Source organism: Monodelphis domestica, chromosome 3 (genome assembly GCF_027887165.1).
Source record: "Monodelphis domestica isolate mMonDom1 chromosome 3, mMonDom1.pri, whole genome shotgun sequence".
NCBI lineage: Eukaryota > Metazoa > Chordata > Mammalia > Didelphimorphia > Didelphidae > Monodelphis > Monodelphis domestica.
The window spans coordinates 303,518,259-303,546,188 of record NC_077229.1 but is presented as its reverse complement, the minus strand read 5'-3'; the positions used below and the strand labels follow the sequence as shown (position 1 = coordinate 303,546,188).

General features: G+C 35.0%; 1 protein-coding gene and 1 long non-coding RNA gene across 10 annotated transcripts in view; one reads left to right on the top strand and one right to left on the bottom strand.

Moving 5' to 3' along the window:
• Positions 1–27,930, bottom strand: part of LYN (LYN proto-oncogene, Src family tyrosine kinase) — a 221,729-nt gene that overhangs the window by 79,081 nt on the left and 114,718 nt on the right. The window contains exon 1 of one of the 9 annotated variants that reach the window (XM_056823932.1): positions 69–856. The exons of 6 other annotated variants lie outside the window; for them this stretch is intronic. The gene's annotated coding sequence lies outside the window, so the exon portion shown is untranslated. Of the gene's footprint in view, positions 1–9; positions 857–27,930 lie in introns of those variants that run through there. 2 more of the 9 variants (XM_056823929.1, XM_056823926.1) reach the window with 2 other exon arrangements.
• LOC103098755 (uncharacterized) lies at positions 290–27,586 on the top strand. The gene is made up of 3 exons (XR_464411.2): positions 290–377; positions 1,692–1,789; positions 27,430–27,586. It is a non-coding gene; the product is annotated as an uncharacterized LOC103098755 (long non-coding RNA).

Genomic DNA, 27,930 nt, shown 5'->3' with positions numbered 1-27,930 from the left:
GGTACATACCTCAAGAAGGTCGAAGATAGAGGGAAAATTGTTTATATTAAAAAGTTTTATATCATCACCTTTTATAGTAGCAGAGAAGTGGTAACAAAGTAGATGCCCATCAATTGGGGAATAGCAGAATAAATTATATCATATGAATGCAATTTAACATAGTTGTGCTTTAAGAAATTATAAATATGAAGAATTCAGAGAAACTTGGGAAGACATGTATGAATTGATGCAGGGCACAGTAAGTAGAACTTGGACAATTTCCATAGTGACCACAATAATGTAAAGGAACTTAGCACTGAAAGACTTTGGAATTCAGCATGCAGTTACAACATCAAAGGAATGATGATGAAGTGTTTCTACTACTTCTCAGCAAAGAGGTGCCAAACTGTTGAGTATAGAATTTGGGAAGTAGTCTGGTACAGGGAAAAGGATGGATTTGAAATGAGAACTAGATTCTAATCCTGGTTCTCTACCTTTGTGATGTCAGGCAAGCCACCTAACCTAGCTTTGTCTCCATTTCTTCATATGTGAAATTATTGGTTGGACCAAGGGACTTCCAATGTCCCTTTAGCTCTAAATTTGTTAGATTCTAGCAAATGAGGCATACATGTCACACTTCACTAATATGGTAATGTGTGTTGCTTGACTGAATTTATTTGCTACAAGAGAAGTTTCTATTTGGGGACATAAGGAGAGAAGAAGCCATTGGGAAGTTAAAATGATGTTCAAAAAGACCAATAAATTTCTTCTTCTTTTTTTTTTAATGAAAGGTAAAGGGGGAAGCTAAGTGGCTCAATGAATTGAGAGCCAGGCTTAGAGATGGGAGATCCTATGTTCAAATCTGGTCTCAGACACTTCCTGGGCAAGTCACCCCTTACACTCTTCTGCCTTGGAACCAATACACAATATTGACTTTAAGAAAGAAGGCAAGGTTTTTATTTTTAAAGCATTAAAGGAAAAATAAAAAGAAAGAAGAATAGACATATTTAAAAGAGACCTGGGTTGAATTTCATCTCTGACACTAGTAATAGAGCCATTCTGAACCTCAGCTGACTCATCTTTTAAAAAGAAAATAATACACTTCCTACCTCATAAAGTTGTTGTGCAAACCAATTGTAATATATATATATATATATTTATATATGCACATAACTATAAGTACAAATTCATATGTCAGAACTGGTTTGCTAAACAACTTTATGAACCCAGGCTCACCCAACAACAAGTTCAATAATCCTATTGACTATATTTTTGGTTCCCCAAATGAGAATTCTATACAGTGTTACTATGTATATAAAAAGCCTTAAATCAAGTAATATTTTTATTCCATAATGGGGGTTGAGATAGCTCTGGCTAGAACTGCCCACTGTGCCCTGGACATTTCCAGTGAAATGTACCTTAATGATGACATTTCTTAGTCCTTTGGCATGTGGGTTGTTTTCTTTTTTAATGTTATAAAAGGAGGAGAAAGAAAATGGGAAACTATAATTTTGAAACCTATAAAATAATAATAGTAGGAAGAAAGAAAAGATGAGAGATGGAGAAGAAAATAGGTTCTAGAAATTATATATGTTTTGTAGGTAGTCTCTGGGTCTGCCTCTAGCCTATAACAGTAGCAGGGAATAGAGCATCAACGAGAAGAGACAGCTTTTAGCTTGATCTCTTCTTTTGTCTCAAATTGTGGCAAATAGTTCTCTCTCACTGGTATTCTGATGAAGGGGAGGGGAGGAGCCACCAGCCAGAAATGACAAACTTTGAGCACATGAAGTTAAGACATGTTTTGGTTTAGGTAAGTCCCTTGTACTCTGTTTTGTGTTGTTTTTTTTTCCCTTGAGTATAGGTTATGAAGCAATGATTCCAGGATGAAGATGTCTAGCCTTCAAAAAAAGGATGAAATAAACAGATTAAAAATTTTAGTATGGATAGTTTGGATAATCATTGTCTACAGTCTAGACTAAACTGGACAGTAAACAAGAGGAAGGCATTTACAGGTTTCTACTTGTGTATTCAGTTTTTAGTTCCTAGAAATGAGATGTTGGCACAAAGAAATGACCTCAAGGTAAGTGGGAAGAAGGAAGAATAGGGAAAATTAAAGACATAATACAATCCTGTTCCCAACCTCCTCTTCTCTCCTTAAGCCTTCCCCAACACCCATTGTTCTCCTGACTGAGGATCTTACTCACCTCATACTTTATTTTTTTTTTTAATTTTTGTTTTATTTTTTTTTTAAATATTATTTTATTTGGTCGTTTTCATACATTATTCACTGGAAACAAAGATTGTTTTCTTTTCCTCCCCTCCCCTCCCCCACCTCATACTTTAAAAACAAATGTACAAACAATAATTATGAAACAAACCTGAAGTCATTCCCAGGTACTCCATTTTATTACCATCTCATTTCACATGCTCCTGACATTGCTTATCCCCCTCCCCTCCATGTTCAAATCCTTTATTCCAGACCCTTCCTCTTATCAAGTCCAACCCCTGTATATATATGTACCCTCTCCCCTCCTCTGACTAGAAGATACTTATGAAAATTCCACCAAATTTAGTAAAAAAACAATTTCACTAGATTGCTGACCTCTTTTAAATAAATACATAATTCTTACTTGGGCAATTTTACACAGAGGAAGAGAATTGCTGAAATAGGTGGGGTTTGGGGCTTTTTTCTCAATAATAAAAGGGAACATTAAAAAAAGAAGAACTCATGGAAATCAACCATGGGGAAGCATTTTAAAAAGAACTAGGAGAGAGACATTAATTGAGTGGTCTGATATTTCATAAAACCTTGTAAACATTTATACCTTTGTATATGTGACTACTTATCCTATCTGCCTTTCCTGTTGATATTCCTCTGCTAGTAAACATCATCTGAGTCCTTCTCATGCCCATGCGATTTCTCTCCTGTAAAGTTCTAAACTGTGCCTGTTCAAAACCTACTTTCCATTCTTTGTGAGATGATCTTCCCTCTTATTCTGAGTAGGTCATTATCATGAAATAACCTCCTCAGGCTCTTCTTTCACTCTCCTAAATCAATGTTCTCAAATATCTTTTGAACAGTTGGAGTGGTCAGTAGGATAGAGAATTAGGCATCTAATCAGTCAATTGGAGGGAAATTTATCTATAGCTCTCCTGATTTCAAGCATAGAACTTTATCATTCAAGCTTTCTTTCAATGAGTAGAAAGTTGGTCTAAGTATGATTTTTTTTATTTTAATAGTTGCTTCTTATTGGTCTATCTCATGGGATTTTCTTATAAAAAAGAGCTTTCCTCTATAGTCATTAAGAGCATCAGGGATAGAACATATAGAAAATAGCACAAATCTTGTTGGTTCTCATTTTTCAAGGACCTACACTACATAATCATACACTATTCAGAGTGTGGTTTCTTTTTCAAGGCTCAGCACAAGTGATACATTCTCCTTTGAAGGCATTCCTGATCTTCCCTCTCCAAACCCCCATCAAAAGTTGCCTCTCCTACAAATCTCACAAATCTTCATAAAGTAATTTATTTGGAACTCTTATTCTCCCCCATCATAACTTACATTTGTGTACATCACATTTTCCTGAATGGACTATAAGCTCTCTGAGGGCAGTTCTGTTTTTTTTTTAAGCAATATTTGCATTCCCTGACTAGAATTATCTGCATACATGAGGTATGGTCAGTTCAACAAATATTTTAAGCATCTATTGATGGAATAAAAACCAGGCAGTCAGAAAATAACTAGATATCAGTGAATTTGTTTTGTCCTTGGTTTTTGGAGATGTGAAATAATCTCTAAGTCATTTTGATTTCCATTTCTCCAATCAATAATGAATTAGAGCATCTTTTTATGTGATTATATATAGCTTTGATTTCTTTATCTAAAAACTGTCTATTCATATCCCTTCATCATTTATCAATTAGGGAATGATTCATATTCTTATACATTGATAAGTTATATAGTCAGTTTTTGTAAAGGCACCATGTACTGCTGGGAAAATTCTATTCCTCTTCAATTATTTCTAGATATCTATCATATCTCTCTGATATCATATTTATATGCATATAGATATCCAGATATCTGTCATATCTAATTTATTTAAAATTTTATTTATCTCCTTGACTTTGGTTTTTTTATTTTTTATTAAGATTTGCTTAATTCTGAGAGAGGAAGGTTAGTCTTCCACTATTATAATTTGTTACCTACTCCCATTTGTAACTCTTTGCTTTTCCTTTAAAAATGTGCATGTAGGTTTAATATTGATAATGTTTTATTATCTAAGGTACCTTGTAACATAATATAGTTCCTCTTTTAATTAAATCTATTTTAGCTTTACCTTTGTCAGAGATCATTATTGCTACCCCTGCTTTTTTGTTGTTGTTTTTTTTTTTGGTCAGCTGAAACATAATATATTCTATCCAGTCCTGCATTTTCTCTCTATGTGTGTCTCATTTTTCAATGTGCTTCTCAAATAAGCAACAAATTGTTGGGTTTTGGTTTTTGATCGATTCTGCTTTTTCTATTTTATGGATTAATTCATTCCATTTACTATCAAGGTTATAATTATTAGTTGTGTATTTCTCTCGATTCAATTTTTCCTTCTTTGCCCCTCTTTTTATCTTATTTATCCTCGGAAGTTTAATTTTCTTCTAACTACTATGTCCCCAATTAACACCCCTTCTAAGAGTCCCTCTCCCTTATTTTCCCCCACCCACTTAGTTTTAAATCCAACCTGATCTTTCAAATTCTTTCCCTTGTTTCCTCCTCTTACCCTCCTAGTTCTTAATCTAATAATAATCCCTCATTTTATCCTCTTATTTCTTAATACAAATGTCTACTATTACCTCCTTATCTTATATCCTCTTACCTTTTTTCCTTAATCTATATACCTTTCTTTTATCTTTATCCTTCAATATCTTTTCTTGTATTATTCCCTCTTTTGCTGAAATCTGATGAAAAAAAAGGTGCTAATATTACCAGCCCTTCATGCCTTCTTTCCCTTAACTCTAACATTTATTTCATTCATGCCTTTTTTATATGAGATAATTGTTCCATTTTAGCCCTCCCTACCTAATTTTACTTTATTTTTTAATTCATTCCATTAAATTCAACCCATTTGAAGCTTCTATCTGTATATGTTCTTTCAAACTCCCCAATTAATATGAGAAGTAAAGAGTTTGATCTTATTAATTTTTATATTGCTTTTCCATCTTTTGTTTTTTATGCATCTTCTTATTCTTGTAGATCAAATTCTCTGTTCCATTTTGGTCTTTTCTTTAAGAATTACTGTAAGCCTTTTTTTATGACCTTTTTTTTATCTTGCATGATGATAATACTCAGCTTTGATGAGTAGGTTATTCAGTTTTCCTTTGCCCAATTCTTATTTATGAAGTTATTTTCTTTGTTGAGTTTTTTTGGATCTCTTTTTCTAGTTTTTCTTTTTTTTCCTTTCCTTTTATTTTTCTCCCTAATTTTTTTGCTAACTCTCTCATTTTGTTTTTAAAGTCTTTTTAAGCTCTTCCAAGAGCTCTTTTTGAGCTTGGAGCAATTTAAATTTTTTCTTTGATGCTTTGAAAGTCATTAATTTAATTTCACTGTCTTCTGAATTTGAACAATTATCCTTTGAAGTAACCATCCTTTCAAATTAATGTTATTTTCCCCATTGTATAGATGAGAAAATATACTGAGTTTAAATGACTTGGTCAGTGTCACATAGCTATCAAATCTTTGAGATAATATTAGAACTCAGGTCCTCCTCATTTTAAATCCAGCAGGTGTCACCTCACACTACCCTACTCTGAAGAACAATTATATTATCACCCCAATCTAGATGAAGATTCAGGGATCCACCGTATTTCACTCATGCCTCCAAGCAAATGGAAAGAATATCCTTCAGTATAGTGGTTTTTAACCTAAAGTCTTTGAAGTTTTTCCCTCTATATTATAATCACATTTTAATATGTGGTTGTGATTGTTTTTCTTGATAATCCTACCTCTTCTATTTTATGCATTTGAAACATGATTCTGTGAAGAGGTCCATAGACTTCATCAGCCTGAAAAGGGGATTAATAACCCACAAAAAAGTTAAGAATCTTTGCTTTAATACATTTTCTTTTGATACTTAATTCTTGTACATAAATTTCCTTTTCATTTACAAGTGTAGATGCTTGTTTTTACTCATTTAGAGAAGCATTTGCTAGGAAATGAAGGCTATGGACAGGTCAGAAAAAATTATCATTTCCTCTTAATTTTCAAATTCCTCTAACTAGTATTGCTGGAGTAAGTGTCCTTAATTTAAATAGCATAGCATTGTGATTTTTCTAACTCCTTTTCTACTGTTTGTACTAAATAAATGTCTACATTTTAATACCGTGCTCTATAAATAGCTAATCAGATCAGAATAATGTTGTCCCAGTAAAAAAGCCAGAAAATTCACACAGATTATAAAAGAATGACAAAAAGTTTTGCTTACCAAAAGTGAACTAAGAAAATTATGGGAGCAATATATGTGCAGGCAAACTTGAATCATAAGAATAAACATTAAACAAATACTGCCTCAATAGACTGAATATTATGGTCATGATGATCTTGAATATAGTTAATAATTTATCAACTGAAGATAATAATTTGATTTTTTGTAATAAATTATTTTAATTCCATATTTTATATGATTTATAAGAATTTGGTTTAATAATAATATAATATAATGATAGAGCAGAAAAGAACAGTATTTCCAGTTAATGTCAACCTCTATAAACTATCCATTTTGTTTTGTAAGAGAAAAACATGCAGAGTCTGAGCAAGTGCCACACTATAAGGATAAAGCTTTAATCTACATAAGAGCTGCAAAATCAAACTAATTTGAGGAATAGGTTAAAAAGAGCAATCATTTATTAGAAAATGTTTTAGAGTCTGCAAAATGAAGTTATCAAAAGATAAAAACCATAAACTAAGATACACATAACATACTTGTTAGAAATGTGGTAACAGTTCAAAGTACAGTATGAAGGAAGTTAATTTGTGAAGAATAGAATTTGGTTTTGATAATCTTTTAAAAAATAATTTATTTAAATAGTCTTTTATTTTTTGAGTTTGAGTTTCAAATTCTTTCCCTCCCTTACACACTCTTCCCCCAAACTTCTCACTCACTGAGAAAGCAAGCAACATGTCAATTATATATATATATATGAAATCATGCAAAACATATTTCCATGTTAGCTATATTGCAAAAAAGAAAAAAGTGAAAAAATGAATTGAGAAAATTACACTTCAATTTGCACTCAGAGTTCATCAACTCTCTCTCTCTCTGGAGGTAGACATTATTTTTTCATCACTGAGTCCTTTGGAATTGTCATTCATCATTGTAATGATCAGAGTAGCTAAGTCTTTCACAGATGAACATCATTACATCATTGCTGTTACTGGCACAATAATTCTGGTTCTTTTCACTTCACTTTGCAACAGTTCATATAAATCTTGACATGTTTTTCTGAAACCACCCAACTCATAATTTCTTATAGCACAATAGCACTCCATCACAATCATATGCCACAACTTTTTCATACAGAGATCTGATAGTTGTATTGCTGAGTCAAAAGGCATATATATATACACAATTTCATAGCCCATTGAATCTACTTCCGAATTGTTCTCTATAAAGGTTGGACCACTTCAGTACTTCATGTATAGAGCATTACTTTACCTATTTTTCTCTCATTTCCTCCACCATTTGTCATTTCTGACAGGTATGAGGTAGTACCCAAGGGTTGTTTTAATTTGCATTTCTCTAGTCAATAATTATTTAAAGCATTTTTAATGATTTAAACAATTTAAATAATTATTTAAAGCATTTTAATGTGACTATAGATAGATTTGATTTCTTCTTATGAAAACTGTTCATTCCCTTTGACCATTTATCAGTTGAAAAATGGCTCTTAATTTAATAAATTTGATGCACTTCTCTTGAGGCCTTTATCAGAGAAATTTACTATAATTTTTTTATATTACTTCATTTTCTATGGTGCCTTTTAGCAAAATGTAGTTTCTCTAGTTACTTTTAATTGGGTCTATTTTTGCTTTTGCTTTGCTTACTAAAATCATGATTACTATGCCTGCTTTTTTTTTCTTTCAAGTATAGCATTTTAGATTATACTTCAGCCCTTTATTTTAATTATGGGTCAGTCCTTTATTTTCACTCTGTGAATGTCTTTCTGTTTCAAGTGTGTCTCTTGTAAACGACATACTGCTAGGTTCTAGCTTCTAATCCATTGTGCTATCTGCTTCTGTTTTTATAGGTTAGCTCATTCCATTCACAATCACATTTATGATTATTAACTGTGTATTTCTCTCTATCCATTGTACTCCACTTATTCTTTTTTCTCTCTGCCCTGTCCCTGTTCAAAAGTCTATTTTGCTTCTTACCACTGCTTCCCTTAATCCACATTCCCTTTTATCATCCCCCTTTTTCTTTTATCCTCTTCACCTTCTATTTCCCTACTGAGCAATTTATATTTCTATATGTGACTAAGTGTATCTACACACACATATACATATACATATATCTGAGCCAGTTCCAATGAGAGTGGGGTTCAAACATAGCCCACTGCCCCCTCCAACACAAAAGCTCTTCCTTGCACTTCTTTTTCATGCAAGGAGATTTTCCCTAAATCTACCTCTCTCTTTCCCCTTCTCCCAGTGCATCTTTCTCACCCCTTCATTTTTTTTGTTATTCCAATATAATCAACTTGTCTACATGAACTCCTTTTAAACTGCCCTATTATTTATTAATGATAAAGTTCTTGGGAAATGCATGAATGAGCTTTCCTTTTTAGAAATGTAAACATTAACTTTATTGAGTCCCTTATGTTTTCCCTATTCATGTCTAACTTTTATGTTCCTCTTGAATTTTGTGTTTGAATGTCAGATTTTCTATTCAGTTCTAGTCTTTTTGATCAGGAATACTTGGAAGCCCCCAGTTTCATTAAATATATATTTTCTTCCCTTGAGGGATTATGCTCAATTTTGCTAGATAATTATTTTTGATTATGATCCTCTGCTCCTTTAATTTGGAAGCAGTTAAATTTTGTAGATTGTGACTGGCTCCTCAACATTTAAATTGTTTCTGGCTATTTGAAGCATTTTCCCTTTGACCTGGGAGCTCTGGAATTTGGCTGGTCCTTTTCACTTTAGGACCTTTTTCTGGAGGTGATTGGTGTATTCTTTCCATTTTTATTTTACCCTTAGATACCATGGCAATTTTCCTTGAGAATTTTTTGAAATATTATGTCCAAGCTCTTCTTATTATTATCATGGCTTAAGTAGTTCAATAATTCTTAAATTCTCTCTCCTCTATTTTCTAGGTCAGTTGTTTTTCCAATGAAATATTTCATACTTTCTTCTTTTTTCATTCTTTTGATTTTGATTATATTGTTTTGAGGCATATGAAGTCATTTGCCTCCAATTGCCCCATTCAAATTAATAAGGAATTATTTTCTTCTGCAAGATTTTATATATCCTTTTTCATTTGGCATAGTTTGCTTTTAAAGAAATTCTTTTTTATGGTGAATTTTCTTTTCCTCTTTTACCATTAGGCCAATTTTTTAAAGTGTTATTTTCATCAATATTTTTGTGCCTCTTTTACCAAACTGTTAATTCTTTAATCATGATTTTCTTGCATCATTCTCATTTCTTTTCCCAATTTTTTTCTCTACCACTTTCATCTTTCTTTAATGTGTCTGATAATTCTTGTTGGGCTTGTGTCCTAGTAGCATATTTCTTTAAGGCTTTAGTTTTAGCTGTTTTCATATTATTGTCTTCTGAGTTTGTATTACGGTCTTCCCTGACACTGTAGTAGCTTTTTATAGTAAAATTCGTCTTTATTGTTGTTGTTTGCTCATTTTCTCAGTTTATTTCTTGACTTTGAACTTTATTTTAAAGTGGGCTCTGCTCCCCTGGGAATGGTGTGATGTTCCAGGCTTCAGGTTTTTTTGTGCTATTGTTTTCAGAGCCAGTTCTGGGAATCTGCAAGTTTTGAGTGTTTCCACGATAGTATGATCTGGGGAGAGGTGTGGTCATTGGTTTTCTGGTTTGCCTTCTGGTCCCTAGGAATGGTCCCTGTTCTCCTGATGCTACTAGCATTAGCACTCTTCTTGGTCCTAGAAATGTGACTAAGTCCCCTTAAACCCTGTTGCTGCAAGGACTAGCACTCCTTTTGGCCCTGGAATTGTGACCAGTGCCCCCTGCTTCCTTGTGACTAACCACAGACACTCCTTTCTGCATGGGAACTGTGACCCAGAATTGCATATGGGCAATAGGATTGCCAAACATTGCCAGCTGTGCCCAGTGCCAGCAATGGATCCCTTGTAATCTTTCTTAGCAAACCTCCTTATTATCTCTGGGCTGAAAGTTCCTGAAGCTGTTCTAGCTGCTGCTATCACCCTTGTGCCATGGAAAGACTTCCACCCTGGTGTCAAAGACTTCTGCCTGCAGCCCTTCTAAGTTTTCTTAAGCCAGAAAAAGCATCATTGTGACCTTTTGTTGGATCTACCATTGTAAATTTTATTTGAAGTATTATTTTAAAGTAATTTGAAAAGGAATGTTGAGAGAGTTCAACTGGGTTGCTGCCTATAATCTGTCATCTTGGTTCAGCTTCCCTGATAATCCCCTTTTGGACATAATATATTAACTAGCATACATACTAATAGAGAGTTTCAGAATATAAAACTTAACTTAAACTCCATCCCTTGGCAATATGCCTCCTCACCTGGGCCATTTTCTACACAGGATCCCTCTCCCCTTTTCCTTTCTTCTTACTCTGAGAAGTATATAAATTAACTACCATAAGCCTCTGGAAAGAGTGTCAATTGACTGACCTATTAATCCCCTCTCTCCCTCACATACTTTCCCTGACCACTCCTCCCAGGTATGTGTATTACTTTACCTTGTCGACCATAAACTCCTTGAGAGTAGAGTCTTTTACTTTCATATGTGTATTCCCAGGTTAGCCCAGTGTTTGGTACAGAGTTAAGCACAAAAATGCATTTTCATCCGTTCACTCATTAGAAAAAGTTAAGCACTCCCCAAATATTGCCAAATCTTGGATCAGGCAATAATGTAACAGTCTTTACTTTTAAGAATTATTCCAAAATAAAACTATAGGCTATGAGAGAGTGGTAGTTCATTAATGTCTGGGGCTGAGTGCCATAGAGAGGCAGTAGCTATTTTGGTCTATACAAGTCTAGAACTTAGCAACCAAGACTGTGGAACTAGAACTTTAAAGCACCTAGCATAGTGTTATGTTGGATGAGGGTAGTAAATAAATATTCTTTGATGATTATGACTGTGAAGACTACAGAAGAGTTTTGATCCAGTGACAAATGAGAGTATCTGGTTTCAAGTACTTAAGTAAACAAAGATTTATTCTTTGTTTTCAATACTAAGCTTCCTGGTGAATGTTTTGGCTATTTGCCTTTATTTTTTCAGGATGACTGATTTTCAGAATTAAGTTTCCTTCATCCTCATCATGAAAAAACTTACATAATACCTAAACCTACACCATGCCACACAAAGAATCACATAGTTACTACCCTCCAAAACATGGCATCATTCCCTGACACATATTAGAAACTCTCTCCTTTTCATTGCCAAAGTTCTTGGAAAAGTTGATGCTTCTATTCACTGCTCACTCCTTTTCTCCACCCTTTGCCATCTGGCTACCAATACTACCTTCTCTTAAAGGTCATCCAATTTAGTAATCTCCTAAATTCCTGAAGTCAATGGCTTTTTTCAGGCCTCATCCTTCTTAATCTTTCTAGCATGACACTGCTATCTATCCTTTCCTTTTTGGATACCCTCTTTTCCTTTGACTTCAGAGATAGAAAATTTTCCTGGTTCTGCTCCTACCTCTCTAGTCATTCATTTTCTCTTTCTTTTGCTGGCTTCTAACCTTCTCTTGCTCTCATAATGGTACTTACTCAAATTTCTGACTTGGCTCTATCTCTACTCTTGTCTCTGTGCTATTCCCTATAGTAATCACATTGCTTTGCATGGTTTCAACAATCATCTCTAGGCAGAGGACTCTCAAATCTCTATTTCTGGTCTTAGACTCTCTTCTCAACTCTACATCTTCATCTACAACTACTTAGAAGACTTAACCACCTGGATGTCCCATTTGTATCTCCAATTCAACCCATCCCAAACTGAATTAAAGTTCTTAAAATTGTTTCTTCTTCTACCTTTATTGTTTCTGTCAGTGGTATCGTCATTCACCAAGTCTCCCTTGTTTGAAAACTTGGATTATCTTTTACTCTTCTCTTTCCTCAGTTATTGTATCCAATTAATTACAATGTCCAATGAATGCTTTTTCACCATATTTCTTGTATCTATCTCTTCTTCATTGCCACTGTCACCATCCTAATAATGGTACCACAGAAAAAAGCTTCTTGGGATTCTTTAATAACCTCTTTATATGTTTTCTCAATACAGCCTTCATACTAATAGAAAACTAAGAAAAAAACTTAGTCCTGTCATTCTTCCATTCACTGATTATCAGTAGCTACTGAGTAAAGTCCAGTGTCTGAAAGCATTCTACCTTTTCAGGTATATATTACTCCCTTGAACATGGTCCAAAATTGGACTCTTTCAAAAACACAAGTCTTTTTTCCCCACTACTTCTGTATTATTCCTTGTTCATGCTCTTTCTGATTTTTGGAACACTGAATTTCTACATATATTTTAATATCCATCTCAAAAATTGCATCTTCTGGGAAGTCATTCTCTATTCTAACACCTGTCAAGTAATGATATACCTCTCAGTTTCATGAGCCACTTTATTTTCAAGCACTTTCCCCTGCTCATTAGGCATTATAATTATTTATTTGTTCCTCATCCCCCAATAGACACTAGGGCTCTTTTTCAATCACTTTTTCTGGGTCACTATATCAAGTACCCTAATTGTAGATGGGCCCATATCTCAGATGTGTCTGGGACCTTTTTCTCTTCCTTTTTCTACATACTTTCTTTCGGTAGTTTCATCAGTTTAGTTATCATCTCTCTGCAAATGACTCCTAGTTCCAATCTTGAATATCCCTGTATCTCAAATTTAACCTGTCTAAAGCCAAATTACTCTTCCCAAAGAACATTTTCCTCTTTGAAATTTTTTTTAAGTCCAGTGGGAGTATTGTCTTTGTAACAGTGGTCCAGGTTCATCACATCAAGTCATCCTCAACCTCTCAAGGTACATATCTATTCAGTCACCGAGCTTCATTACCTCCACAACATTTCTTGCCTTCATCCCATTATCTCTATTCATGTAGCCATTACCTTAGTTCAGACACTTATCACATCTTGCCTTGAATATTGTAATAGCTTTTTAATTGGTCTCTCTTCCTCATTTCTCCCTTATCTAATTCATCCTCCACACAAGTGCCAAAGTTTTATTCTTTTTTTTTTCAAATTTATTTAGAATATTTTTCCATGGTTACATGATTCATGATTTTCCCCACCCCTCTTGCCTCCCTGCTTCTGGAGCAGACAAGCAATTCCACTTCAAAACCTATTTCCATGTTATTCATATTTGCAGTAGAGTGATCTTTTAACATCAAAACCCCAATCATATCCCCATCGAACAATGTGATTGATCATGTTTTTCTTCTGTGTTTTTATTCCCACAGTTCTTTCTCTGGGTATACTGTAGCAAGGGAAATTATAGGGTGCAAAGTGTTTGAGTGACAAGCCCTCAAGACTCAGAATTCTCCCAGGGCTGTCAGGGTTCCAAACTGTTGAAGAGACAGTTTTCCCAACAGCACTCTGGACCTGAGAGAGGAAGGAGACAGGTGTATTTGTGAAACCATTTTGAAAACCATCCATCAAGATACTGGCCTTTTTAATATTTACTGCCTGTGGTATGCATTCATTTTTCAGTCTTTTGCTGGACAGTGATTGAAGAGTGGAATATCTCCTTGGAAGAGACCATCTATGGACCTGGAATTCCTGTTTCTGGCTCACCAAAGACTCTTTGTGAATTACTGATCCCCTATTGGACTTGCCTTTAGATAACTTAGGTTTTAGTCTAGTATAAATCAGATATTAGTTAGTTAGTGGGTAAAAGAATTCAGATTTCAACCTTTCCCATTTCCCTTTCCTTCATCCCTTCTATGTTTAATAAATTCAATATTTATATGTTTTTTGCTCTGTGCTACTTTCCTTCCCCCTATCCAAATTATATATACTTTTAACAGTGTGGATAGCATTTTTTCTCATAAGTTCCTCTGGGATGTCCTGGATCATTGCATTACTGCTAGTAGAAAAGTCTATTACATTTGAATGTGCCATAATGTATGAGTCTGCATACAACATTCTCCTGGTTCTGCTCCTTTCACTCTGCATCAATTCCTGGAAGTCATTCCAGTTCACATGGAATTCCTCCAATTCATTGTTTCTTTGAACATAATAGTATTCCATCACCAACATATACCACAATTTGTTCAGCCATTCCCCAATCAATGGACACTCTCTCATTTTCCAATTTTTGCCACTACAAAGAGTGTGGCTATGAATATTTTTGTATGTCTTTTTCCTTATTATCTCTTTGGAGTACAAACCCAGCAGTGATTATGGCTGGATCACAGGATAGGCATTTTTTAAAAGCCCTTTGGGCATTGCTCCAAATTGCTCTCCAGAATGGTTGGACATTCCAACCACAACTCACCAGCAGTGTATTAGTGTCCCAATTTTGCCACATCCCCTCAACACTTATCACTTTCCTTTGCTGTCATATTGGCCAGTCTGCTAGATGTAAGGTAGTACCTCAATGTTGTTTTAATTTACATTTCTCTAATCAGGAGGTAAGGATTTAGAACACTTTTTCATGTGCTTTTAGTTTGATTTCTTCATATGAAAACTCCTATTCATGTCCCTTGACCATTTGTCGATTGGGGAATGGCTTAATTTTTTGTAAATTTGACTTAGTTCCTTATATATTTGAGAAATTAAACTTTTGTCAGAGGGTTTTGTTATAAAAATGTTTTCTCAGTTTGTTGCTCTCCTAATTTTGGTTGCATTGGTTTTGTTTGTACAAAACCTTTTTAATTTGATATAATCAAAGTCATTCATTTACATATTGTAATGCTCTCTATCTCTTGCTTGGTCTTAAATTCCTTCCTTTTTTAGTCTTAAAGTAGAAGTCAGATCATATTACTCCCTTGCTGAGTAAATACAAGTGGCTCCTGGCTCCCTATTACTACTAGTACTAAATACAATTTCCTTTGGCATTTAAAATCCTTTATTACCTGACACCAACTCACAGTCCTTCTTCTTTATTCTTTTTTTTTGTTTCACTTTTTTAAAAAAGGAATTAGGGCATGGAAAATACAGAATACTAATGAAACAAAATGCCAAAAATACAAAAAAAAATAGAAAATAGAAAAATGCATTCACACATGATACAGAAAGAACAGACTCCTGCTGCTATGATACATCCACTGGTTTAGGAAGAGATGACTACAAAAATGTAAAGAGGTTAAGGAGAGCTCCATGAAAAGGAGGCTGATGGCAATTTCCCTTTTTGCTACACTGAGGAGGTCATTCAAACTAGTCTTCTTGTTGTTCCTCTTCTTTGACACAAAATCTGCCTTTTCTGTGTCTTTACAGACTGTCCCTCATTCCCAGAATTCCCTATCTTTCCTAAACTTGAACCTCTTAGAATGTTTTTCCTTCTAAGACCACCTAAATGCCACTTCCCACAAGAGGTCTTTGTAGATCCCCCTGATGGCTCTCTCTTCAAACCAGGGACTATTTAACTTTTGTCTTTGTGACCCTGGTACTTAGCAAAGGGCCCACCACATAGTAGGTAGGCATAATAATATTTGTTGATTAATTGAATATATAAGAAAAATGAATAAAACAAATGTGATCAGTCAATACATGAAATTTAGGTCACATACTGAAATTTAGGTCATATAAAAGTCAAGAAATTAGTGCATGTAGTGAATATATCTTGGGATGAATGTTAAAAAATGAAGTTATGGGAAGGGAAAGGAAATAAGTAGTTATTATGTGCTCACATTGTATTAGAATGGGAATGCTACATCCAGCCTGGGTCAGCATCTTTTCTGATAGTCTGGGGAAGTTTCTTCAGAGGAGGGAGGATCTTAAGAGTCTTTGAAAAGGCTTAGAGGACCTAGAAGGCCTAGCTAAAGAAGAATAAGGACCATGAGTTAATTTCTATCATATTAAAATTGAGTTCATTGATGCTTATTCAGTTTAATTCAGTCATTACAGAGAAAGAGAACAAAACCAATGGGTTAAATTTGGAGTTGACAACTCATTTGTCTTCTGTCCCAAACTAGAAAATAAAGGAAACCATAGAGTAGACAATGGGATTCTAATGTACCATGAGAGAAATGCCATGCACAATAAAAAGCACCCCAAGGGACTCTAGATTTCAAAGAAATAAAAAACCTCTATTTAACTTTTAACTCTCTTTACAACCTGCTTCTTCCATACACCCCCCCAAGTCTTCTGATCCTTTATTCCCCTTCTTTGTACTCTGTGATCCAATGACTCTGATTTACTTGCCTTTTCTTGTATATGCAACTCCCATCTCTAAATTATATTTTCATTGTCTACTCCCCAAGCCTGGAATTCTCTCCCTCTCCCTTCATCTCTGCCTCCTGGCTTCCGAGGTTATATTCTACTTTCCACAAGAAACTTTTTCTGATCCTCCTTAATTCTTATGTCTTTCCTTTATGGTTATCTCCAATTTATCCTGTCTATCTTTTTGTTTGTTAATAGTTGTTTGCATGTTATCTCTCCAAGTTTGACTATGAGCTCCTTAAGGGCAGGGGCTTTTTTCTTTTAATCCCCAGAATTAAGCACAGTGCCTGAAAAACACAGTATGCACTTAAATGTTATTGACTTGTATTAACTTAAAAGAGAAAGACAGAGTAATAGTGAGCTATTAAGGAAGGTCCTATAAAAATAAGTCGGAGAAAAGGGAGGCACCCTTTGAAAGAGCCTGATTTTGGAAGTTCAAGACAGAAGTGGTAATCTCTCATATTGATAGCATCAGGAAAGAAAGGGTGGATGGAAAGGTTAAAGCATCATATGGATTTAGTAGTAAAATGTTTACCAATATTACCATGTCACATCAATAGAGTATAGAATAATGGAAATTTCATACAAGAAATAGTAAATAGTCTGTTTTGGGAACATTATAGTAAAGGTAACTAAAGGCATATATGATTCAGTATTATTTCCTTAATAATTGAGAAGAAGAAAAATAATAAATAGGGTGAGGTTAAAACTAGGAGGAATAGGCAAGTCAACTTATTATACCCAAAATCATATTTTTAATTTGAAATAAACATTTTTATTCCATTATCACTATTTTCTTTGCCTAATGGATGAAAAAAATGCAGTGCCTCAGCTGATGTAGTTTGGTCTTTCAAGATAGCAGAGACTAAAGGGATAATGATGAAAATGGTTACAATTCATCTTTCTACAAACACATTCATGGTTATAAAGCAAATTTCTCACAACAAATTTGTGAGAAGATATTTTTTAAAGCATTATCTAAATAAATAAAAACTTATTCTCATTTTAAAAATGAGGAAAATTAGGCTTTGTGGGCTTACCACCACTAGAAGGTATCTGAAGTTGAATCTGAGCAAAAGATTTTTAAAAATCCAGACTCAGTTTCTTTCCACTATCCATATGGCCTCTACCCATAACAAGAATAAAAATAAAGACTCAGACAAGTTAAGCATAGGTAGGAAGTGTTGTAGTCTCCACTCAAACCTCATTCTTCCTTGCCTGGAGTCTTTGTTCTTTCCACTACAACACAGTTCATGAGGCACAATAGAAATGAATACACAAAAAAGATTGATTAATTTAAGGGCATTTAAAATGGACATTTAAAGAAGGAATCATTGGCAGTCATATCATTGAGATGAAAAAGTGGAGAAAGAATAGACACAAGGGAAGATCAGTGGTGCTGAATCCATGGAGAAGAGAGGATCTTGGTGAGGGTCAGATCACTATTCTTTTTGAAGGAGATTCAGAAATCACCTGGATATCATTAGGAAAGGAAACACCACCTTTACAATCACATTCCTTACAATGACTGTAAGTAGCAATTATTTATTCTAGATAAATAAGAATAGAATTTTAAACATAAGATTACATTTTTCCCTACTGAAGCATAATTGTTACTATTCTCTTGGATCCCCTGATTTGAGACTTTAGGGTCATTTTTGCCTCTTCTTTCTCTTTCCCTCTTACTCTTACTCCTCAATTACTATAAGCCACCATCTTTTTAGTTTTTCTTTTGAAATACAGTTAGGCTTGGGTCATACATACATTTTTTAAAAATCACCAAGAAAACATGAAACAACCATGTACTCATGTTTTGTGTATTTTAATTGTCCTTTCCTCCCCAACATCCATTACCAGAAATTAAATATTCATCCTGAAAATGTAGCCTAAATATAGTGTGTTATTTTAATTGTCTCCTAATTGATTTTTTCCCAACAATCCATCTTTTATCCATTTCCCAGATTTATCTTTATGAAATTCCTTTCATATAATTCTACTGCTTTAATATTTTCATATTCCTTAATCTGCCATTTAGGGTTTTCCACAATTGATCTCTAACCCAAGTTTCTTTATTTCCACTTTCAACATGAATCTATTGTATTGGAGAGGCCAAGGCTATCTCTCCCCAGTTCTGCCTTCAAACAAAGTTCATTATATTTCCTTTTAAAAGAAACTATCCCTCCCTTCAAATATCCCCAGTTCTGTTGAGAGTATCAACATCCTTCTAGCTACCCATATTTATAACTCTGGTATCATCCTTTGACTCTTCCCTTTTCCTTACCTTCATCCCTTGATTCCTACCAAATCTTGTTAATCCTACATCCACAAGATCTTTTTCATTTTCTCCTCCATTCATACAGATGGTCCCTTATCAGCTCATTCCTGAACTATAATAATGCCTCCTAACTAGTCATTTGTTTTCTTCTCTCTACAATTCATCCTCTACATAACTGGCAAACTCACATCCCTAAAACACAGATTTAAATTTATCACTTCCCTTCTTAAGAATATTCAATAGTTTTTGAATAAAATTTTTGAATTTTGAATAAAATTCAAAAATTTTCAGCCTGTCATTTAAAGCCCCCCACAGTCTACTTTCCAATGATCATTTCAGGATTACTTTTCTATTATCTTTACTGCCCCACAATTATACACTCCCTACTCCATATATATGGACCTTAAAAAAGGGGCGCTTTGCCTTTACAAAATAATTCCATCTCTTGTTTGTGTATCTTTGCACAGGCTGTCTCCACTATTTAGAATACCCCCCCCCACCTCTAGATATCTCTAGCTTCCTTCAAGGCATCATCAACTGCTGCCTCCTACAGAAGATCTTGTTTTACTCCTCACCCCACCCCTTCCTTCCTCTTAAAATAATTGGTGTGTGTGTGTGTGTTCAGTTGTGAAGGACCCTGACTGTTATCCTATTTGGGGTTTTCTTGACAAAGATAAAGGAGTGGCTTGCCATTTCTTTATTTCTTTCTTTTAATTTAAATTAATTTATTTAGTCAATTTATAACATTATTCCTTGGTTACAAGAATCATATTATTTCCCTCCCTCCCCAACACCATCCTTCCCATAGATGACTCACAATTTCACTGGGTATTACATGTGTCCTTGATCAAAACCTATTTCCATATTGTTGGTGTTTGCATTAGGATGTTCATTTAGGGTCTACATCCCCAGACATATCCCCCTCAACCCACATAATCAAGCAGTTGTTTTTCTTCGGTGTTTCTACTCCCACAGTTTTTCCTCTGAATATGGATAGTGTTCTTTTTCATAGATCCCTGCAAGTTGTTCAGGGTCACTGCATTGCCACTAATGGAGAAGTTCGTTACATTAGATTGTACCACAGTGTATCAGTCTGTGTACAATGTTCTCCTGGTTCTTCTTCTCTCACTCTGCATCACTTCCTGGAGGTCCTTCCAGTTCCCGTGGAATTCCTCCACTTTATTATTCCTTTGAGCACAATAGCATGCCATCACCAACATATACCACAATTTGTTCAGCTATTCCCCAATTGAAGGGCATCCCCTCATTTTCCAGTTTTTTGCCACCACAAAGAGCACAGCTATGAATGTTTTTTGTACAAGTCTTTTTCCTTATTGTCTCTTTGGGGTACAAACCCAGCAGTGCTATGGCTGGATCAAAGGGCAGATAGACTTTTAGCACCCTTTGGGCATAGTTCCAAATTGCCCTCCAGAATGGTTGGATCAATTCACAACTCCACCAACAATGCATTAATGTCCCAACTTTGCCACATCCCTTCCAGCATTCATTACTTTCCTTTGCTGTCATGTTAGCCAATCTGCTAGATGTGAGGTGGTAACTCAGAGTTGTTTTGATTTGCATTTCTCTGATTATAAGAGATTTAGAACACTTTTTCATGTGCTTACTAATAGTTTTTATTTCTTTATCTGAAAATTGCCTATTCATGTCCCTTGCCCACTTGTCAATTGGGGAATGGCTTGTTTTTTTTGTACAATTGATTTAGCTCTTTATAAATTTTAGTATTTAAACCTTTGTCAGAGGTTTTTGTAATGAAGATTGTTTCCCAATTTGTTATTTCCCTTCCAATTTTGATTGCATTGGTTTTGTTTGTACAAAACCTTTTTAATTTGATGTAATCAAAATTATTGATTTCACATTTTCTGATTTTTTTCTAGCTCTTGCTTGGTTTTAAAGTCTTTCCTTTCCCAAAGATCTGACAAGTATACTATTCTGTGTTCCCCTAATTTGCTTATAGCCTCCTTCTTTATATTCAGGTTGTTCACCCATTCTGAGTTTATCTTGGTGTAGGGTGTGAGATGTTGATCCAAACCTAATCTCTCTAATGCTGTCTTCCAATTTTCCCAGCAGTTTTTATCAAATAGTGGATTTTGGTCCCAAATGTGCTTATCATAGAATGTCTTGCTGAGGTCACTTACCCCAAGTTTATTCCACTGATTCTACTTTCTGTCTCATAGCCAGTACCAAATTGTTCTGATGACCACTGCTTTATAGTATAGTTTGAGATCTGGGACTGCAAGTCCTCCTTCCTTTGCATTTTTTTTCATGATTTCCCTGGATATCCTTGATCTTTTGTTCTTCCAAATGAACTTTGTTATGGTTTTTTTCTAATTTAGTAAAAAAGTTTTTTGGTAGTTCAATGGGTAGGGCACTAAATAAGTAAATTAATTTGGGTAGGACTGTCATTTTTATTATGTTATCTGGTCCTACCCACGAGCAATCAATGTTTTTCCAATTGTTTAGATATAGTTTTAATTGTGTGGAGAGTGTTTTGTAGGTGTGTTCATATAGTTCCTGTGTATGTCTCAGCAGATAAATTCCCAAGTATTTTATATTGTCTAGGGTGATTTTAAATGGAATTTCTCTTTCTAATTCTTGCTGCTGAGATGTGTTGGAAATTTATAGAAATGCTGATGACTTATGTAGGTTTATTTTATATCTGGCAACTTTGCTAAAGTTGGTTATTATTTCTTGCAATTTCTTTCTTAAGCTCATTTGTACAGTTGAGGAATTGAGGCAAACAGGGTTATGTGACTTGCCCAGAGTCACAAAGCTAATAAGTGTCTGAGAACAGAGGTGAACTCACTGTACCACAAAACTGTACTATTATGACACCAACATGTTAAATACTGCAAATGATACCTATGAGTTAAACACTTTACATGTTTAGAATTTTTAACAAAGATTTCCAAACATTAAAGTTTATAACACTATCTTATAAACACAAATTCATTTTCATTTTCTTTTATTGTATCCTTCTCTTTTCTCAAAGTGTAGTTTACCCTCCATCACTTTTTCTGGGAATTCCCTCTTCTTCATCTCATATACCTCAGATGCAAAGCCAAACAAAGCAAGCATTTCCATATACAAAGATTATATATACATAAATGAAATCACAAATCTCTTTACTTCATATCTATATAATAAACCCCAACCAAAAGTGTCTCTGCTACTCCCCATCCTCCACACATCACAGAAGGTATGATCTGGGAGATCAGCATCAAGTCTTTTTTGTTTTCACCTTTCTGTTCACAATATGGAGGTAAATTTCACAATTCATTCTTCTAGTATTAATTCTGTCACTGTGTATAATGTTCTCTTGGTTCTACTCATTTCACTATTCATTATCCTGGTTAGTACTTTTTACTTTTTTTTTTTTAATTAGGTTGCTCATTGCTTTTTATGGCACAGAAGTGATCCAACATAATCATATATCACAATTTGTTTAGCCATTCCCCAACTGATAAGCATCTCCTTAGTTTCCAGCTCTTTGTCACCACAGAGAGAGCTGCTATAAATATTTTAGGATGTACAGCTTCTTGAAGCCATAGGTGAGAGTTGGGTGAAAGGTAGACACCAAAGATGGATGAGTGATTCTGAAAAGAGTTAGGGTGGACCCCAATACCAGAAGTGCTAGTCCTCCTTGAATATCCCATATACCCACTCTTATTTCCATGCCATTAAGCAGGAATATCTACAAGTGATAGTTTGTGAACAATGCAAACACAACTCTGAAAATCAAGGGAGTGTTGCTTCTATATTTAAAGTAATTGCTTCTTAAGTAGTCTAAATGCAGTAAAGATCAGGTAGAGAAGTCCAAGTTGATAAAGACTTTATAGATTAGCTAGTACAATTTCTCTCTCATTAGGTATTGCCTTCCTTTGGTCCTCCATAGCTAGAATGTTCTCCCTCCATTTTGAGCTTCTTTCAAGCCTCTGCTAAAATCCTGCCTTTTGCAAGAAGAAGCCTTTCCCAGTCCTCCCAAGTTGATTATCTCCAGTTTATGCTGTATATCTTTCCTTTGTACATAATTGTTTGCATATTGTCTCCCTATTAGACAGTGAGACCCTTGAGGGAAAGGACAATGATTCTTCTTTCTTTCTTTGTACCCCCATTACTTGGCACAATGCCTGACATAGAGTAAGGTTTTAATACATTTATTAATTAAAGTATATATGGAAAAATGTCCATCTCTTTCAATTTAATGCTGTACTTTTTTCCACCATCACCATGAGTGACTTGCTATATAACCAAAGTCTATTTGACTTGAAGACTTTTTGTTAGGCTGGAATTGATCTCTTTCTGATTAATATCTTTCTTCAGCCACATGGAAATAAATCCATTCCTTTTTTTACTTGGATCTTCTAATAACAATTTAAAACAGCTACCTTATTTCCCCCCTTTGTTTCTCTCCTCTAAGTTGATTAGATTTAGAATTCCTGCAACCATTTCTCACAGAATAGTTTTCCAGGTTCCTTCATGGCTTAATATTTTCACCATATACATTAAATGTATATGGCATGGTATATGAGAACACACAGGGTAAAGAGACCTGGATTTTTATTTCAATTTAAATAGGTTTGGGTTACCTGAAGCAAGTCATTTAATCTCTGTGAGCTTCAATTTCCTTCTCTATGGAATGTTGCTTATACCTCATAGGATTACAGCAAAGTAACACACACCTGAAAGCTAAGTGGTACCCAGTAGAGAGGCAGTCCTGGACTTGGAGTCAAGAACACCAGGGTTCAAATCTGTCTCAAACACTTGTTAGGTGAGTAACCCTGACCACCCGATTTAACTGCTCAGCCTCAAGCCCACTGATTTTATAGCCTTGATGGTCAGGATTGTGGGAGGAGGCAGAAAGAACGCTGGCCTTGAAATTAGTTAGGCCTGGGTTCATATCCCTTCTCTTACAAAGGATTCTATCCAGTGCATAGTTGATTAAGTGCCTATTGAATTAGACTTGGAGTCAAGAAGATCTGAGCTCAAATCCTGGTTCAAATACCAGCTGTGTAAACCTGGGCAAATTTAACCTCAGTTTTAATACCTGTAAAATGGGGGGCTAAACAGTGGTATATGATTGTGATGGAATACTTTTGAGCCATAAGAAATGATGAGCAAGCTAATGTTAATAAAACTTAGAAAATATTATACAAGATAATGAACAGTGAAATGAGTAGAATCAAGAGAACATCACACACAGCTACAGAATCAATACTGGAAGGAGAAATTGTGAATGTTACCTCCAGAGAGGCAATTAGAAAGTGGAAACATGAAAGACTCAATTTGTATGAACATGTCTGTCTCCCAGATACAGGAAAGGTGGGGATGGGCTGGTATACTTGTGGATAAATTCTATTAATAAATAAAATGGGGGTGGTATGGATAGACCCTTGAATCTGGAATCAGGAAAACAAATCTTCAAGAGTTCAAATCCGGCCTTAGACACCCTAGCTCTGTGACCCTGGGCAAGTCATTTAATTCTCTTTGCCTCAGTTTCCTTTTCTATAAAATGAGCTAGAAAAGAAAATGACAAACTATTCCAGTATTTTTGTCAAGGAAACCCCAAATAAAGTAATGAAGAGTCAGGCACAACTGAAAAACAATTGAACAAAATGGGATGGTGACAGCATCTCAACACATAAACATATATAAAGGGCTTTGCAAACCTTAAACTAATTTGTAAATGGTAATTATTATTCATAGATGAAAAGTTGGGAGGAATCTCCAGAGCCATCTAATCCAACTCCTTGATTGCTTATAGATCAAGATTCACCCAAGTTCATGTAGGTAATAAATATCCAAAATTCTGATTAAGAGCCCATGCTCCTTCCACTGCACTGGGCAGTCTCTCTTAGTAGCTATTCAAACCTGAATAAGTCACCAATCTCTTTAAGCCTCAATTTCTCATGTATGAGAGATAACTTTGGAGGAAGTATTGTAAGGATCAACTGAGAAAATATATGTAAAGGTTTTTATAAAGTTTAAAGGAATATGTAATGCCAACTAGTTTTGTTACACGAGTCTAATCCAAAGGCAACATACACAGAGAATTTTAAAGGCAGTGCTTAAAATTATCCTAATTTACATATTCTAATTAATGATAATCAGTCTCTAACCTAGTAGGGTTCCCCAGGGAATGTCAATAAAACTCTCAGACCAGATTTCCTGATCTGTAAGATGGGAATAATAATAGTAACTACCTTACCTGGTTATGATAAGGATCAATGAGCATGTTTAAAAGTTTAAGCTATTTACATATTAAGTAGTGACCAGGATAAAATCAAGTACATTTCAAGAGGAAAACTTTTCTGCCCAGCCAATTTGGAGAATGTATTGTGAAATTCAGCAAATAAAGAAGCATTTCTTTTCCTCTAAAATACCTGGCATCAGAACCAGGAGAAGATTGTACACAGAGACTGATACACTGTGGCACAATCAAACGTAATGGACTTCTCTACTAGCAGCAATGAAATGATCCAGGACAATTCTGAGGGACTTATGAGAAAGAACGTTATCCACATCCAGAGAAAGAACTGTGGGAGCAGAAACATAGGAGAAAAACAACTTTCTGATCACATGAGTTGATGGGGATATGATGGGGGATATAGACTCTAAACGATCACCCTGGTGCAATTATCAATAATAAGGAAATAGGTCTTGATCAATGATACATGTAAAAAACAGTGAAATTGTAGGTTGGCTACAGGGGGGTGGAGGGAGGAGGGGAGGGAAAGATCATGAATCATGTAACCATTGAAAAATATTCTAAATAAATAAATTAACAATACATTAAAAATTTTAATATAACTGACATCAATTAATCATTTTCAAAAATAGGATACCCAAACAGAATAAATGCTCCAGAGGAACAATCTGCAAAAGCCTATATGACAGTCCTTAATTAATCATAAGCACTGTCCCAAATGAATTCAGATTTATAGTATGGGTGAAGGGATGAACAGAGAGATGGATGATGGACAGATGGATGGATGATGGATGGATGGAAGGATAGATGGATAGAAAGGTACTGGAACTGTGGCTTTATTTGAACTAGGAACTTCCAATTGGGGAAACTCTTTCAAGTAATGTAGATAAGCATCTTTTCAGCAATTTATAATCTTAGAGAACTGCTTGGGGCACTAAAGTTAAGCTACCTGCCCAGGTCACAAAGTGTTTCAGTATCTGGTATTTGAACATGGGCTTTCCTGACTTAGAGACGCAATCCCTACCCACTATACTATGTGTCAATTGACTATAATTTATAGCATTTATGTAATACTTTTAGGTTTGCAAAGGGCTTTATATTTGATTTGATTTGATATAATTCACTTGATCTCCATAAGAACTCTGTCAGGTAGGGGCTATTATCTCCATTTCTCAAATTAGTAAACTAAGGCAGAGAGAGATTAAATGATTTACCTAGGGCACCCTGGCTAGTAAGGATCTGAGGCAGGGTAGACAAACAGATAGGCAGGCAGATAGGAAGACAGACATAGTTGGATAGCCAACTAGGTAGATATTGCAACATAGTCCACATGGTCCAGTCTTCTAATCCAGTCATTTTCTTACTCATTTCAATTTCCCCAGGATGTGTGCCCTAAAAAAAATTCAGAGAAAACATTCAAACTATTTCCTCTTCTTGTCATTATCATGGATTTTATTGCCTTGGTGGGAGATAATGCATTTGATGACCAATTATAATATTAATTACAGACCATAAACTCAATCTTGTCCTTCCTGAGCAAACTAGATCAATGTGATAAAGGTCAGAATAAACAAATTCATTACCAGTATCATTTTTGTATAGTTTTTACTTCTCAATTAGGTCCCTAAAAGAATACATGTGGAATATCAGCAATTAATCTTGCCACTGGTAATAACATAAAAACTAGGTATTATTATCTCCCTTCTCATTGTTTGGGTATGTCTAATCATATACTCCCCCTCCATACTTCCTAGAGAGGAAAAGTATATATGTGAGAATGGCCGTTAGGTATTTGAAGGGCTGCCATAAGGAAAGAGATTAGATTTGTTTTGCTTGGCTTTAGAAAGCAGAAGTAGAAATAAGAATAAATTGCAGAGACAAATTTGGGCTTAGAATAGGTTACTTCAGGGAGATAGTCAGTCTTATGGAGGGCTTTCCAGTAAAGCCAGGTGCCCTCTCACCCAATATAATGTAGAAAAGAATCTTATTCAGTCATGAATTAGAATATATGGAAGTTACCTTCCAACTCGGGCTCATGTGTCTCATTTTAAATTATGCTGTTTTTCTTCAATAATTAAGCAACGCTAGTGACAAACTTTACTATAATTCTGTAGGTCATAAAGTAGAATGCAAATTGAGTAGTAAGTATCTATTCTTATATAGACTCTAATATGTTCTGTCTTTGTAAAACACCTTTATACTGTGCTCTACACTTGCAGGCATCCTTCAGGCCTTTGGGTAGAAGGCATGGGTACTTTAAGTAAGTTAATTTGGATGGAATTTCACATAACAGGGATATGAATCTTCTCCCACTGTAATACTGTATAACACCCCATCCTTCTTGTGTCATAGATGTCTGTGAAGAGCCAACACTGCCCAAGAAGCTCAGGGAAGCCCCAGCCTGACTTGCTTCCAGAAAAGGAGGTGGTAGGAAATGGAAAGGCAAAAGAAAAGCATTTTAAAGCTTCGTTCTGAACTGTAAAAAAATAAAAATGTAAGAAAAACCAAACCCTCAGTGCAAACTTCCTACTGAGAGGCACACCACCCAGGCACTGGGAAAGAGAGAGCCACATGGGACTACTCCAACCTATCTTATCCAGGAACCAGAACTGGAAATTTTAGAAAAAAGAAAGATTTCTAGAGTAACTCCAAAAATCCTCTAGTATGGAGAATAGGAGGCTATGAGTCTTGGCTGAAAAAGTAGAGTCATAAATGGCCCAGAAAATTTTGATACTATCTGAAATTACTGTATAGCTGCAAAAAAACCCTAATTATTTCATTCTGAAGTATTGCCCTCTCGGGGTAATGTCTCCAAACTCTAGTTTCTCAAAGCTGGCACTACCAATTGATAGC